The 1,450-nt window shown below is 31.8% G+C and overlaps 1 non-coding gene across 1 annotated transcript; it reads right to left on the reverse strand.

Moving 5' to 3' along the window:
* Nucleotides 1–373: 373 nt before the first annotated feature.
* Nucleotides 374–445, reverse strand: TRNAC-GCA. The gene has a single exon. It is a non-coding gene; the product is annotated as a tRNA-Cys (tRNA).
* Nucleotides 446–1,450: the final 1,005 nt, after the last annotated feature.

Raw genomic sequence — 1,450 nt, forward strand, 5'->3', positions numbered from 1 at the left:
GTACAAAATAAGGGAAAGGTTAAAAAAATCATTTTAAAACATCAAAAATAGTTTTGGTGGGTGTTGTTGGTCTAGGGCAACTACTCTTAGTTACATGAAAAAGATGGAGTGAGTACAAGACTCCGTAAGTTAGCCTAATTGTAAGTAAGTTTTTAACCATGTTCATAGTGGGTGCTTGGATACCACACTCTTTTGTTAATGATAGCTTGGTTCTTGTCCGAGAATAGTGGCCCTTAGGTTCTAAGTACATGGTTCTATGTGGTGGAGGACTTTGGAATAAGGTTTGGAATCGGTAATTATTCTTATTTCTTTTCCTTTAGACACTCGGTGGTTGGGAGCAAATCGAACAAAGTGTTCGTCCAAAATTTTTAAAAGGGCCCAACCAAATTCGAACTGGTGACCTCTTGATCTGCAGTCAAATGCTCTACCACTGTGCTATGAACCCATTTTATATGATTTTAGCCTTAGTGACCCCTTCTACCAAGTGTCAGTCCAAAAGTGTAAAACGTGTCTGTCGAAAATAGAAAGGCCAAAAAGATAATTCAAACATAGTTCATCTACAAACTACCCAAAGCTATTAGATACAAATGGAAGAAAATAAGAAATAACATAAATAATCTTAAATGTAATTCAACTCCCCAAGATAAAAAAAAGTCTTCAAATTACATTCCAATGTCAAGTGATATTTTATTACAACTCAATTCTTTTCTTGATTTATTGTAATTGAACTTAAAAGTATGACAAATACTCTGGATTTATTTTAAATTTCCTTTAAAATTGTTGTGCACGGAGTATGATGGAAATAATATATATATATTTTTTTTTTACTGTTTTGTAATTTGTATGGTATTATTAGAGGCTTTTGAATGAAATATGATAATTGATTCTCGGTCCTCTTTGACAATTTTAGATACCTCCATATCCGATATTTGATGCGTCACGTTTCACTATGAGATCTGCCCTTGGGTCAATAAGACTTAAGTAGAGAGTTTATTTGACTAATGATTTGATTTTTTTGGGTTGTAGAGATATCCTTTACAAATCAAGACTTTGTATTATTTTCAAGACACTCATCAAGACATTTGTAAATATGCCTGATATCTTGAAGGATTTAGGACACATAATTGAGAGAACCTAAATTTTTTTTGAAGTTGGCTTTTCTAGGCTACGTCATCACGAAAGTTTGAGACAAACTCAATGGACCATTGAATGGGTTTTATAAGGCTCAAATAAATTTAAAATCCAAGAAAGCGGATCTGAGTTTGATATTATTTGATTTTGGGTATGGACACAACTAGTTGATTTCTTTTGATTGCATTAATGAATGTATGTAGATGTTTAAAGTGTTCATCTTAATGGTTTTAGAAAATATCAACACATCATCAATATAAACTATTGATATTTTTTGAAAGAATTGAAAATATCATTCATAATCATCTGAAATTCGAAT

Source organism: Cucurbita maxima, unplaced genomic scaffold, assembly GCF_002738345.1.
Source record: "Cucurbita maxima cultivar Rimu unplaced genomic scaffold, Cmax_1.0 Cma_Scf00645, whole genome shotgun sequence".
Taxonomy (NCBI): Eukaryota; Viridiplantae; Streptophyta; class Magnoliopsida; order Cucurbitales; family Cucurbitaceae; genus Cucurbita; species Cucurbita maxima.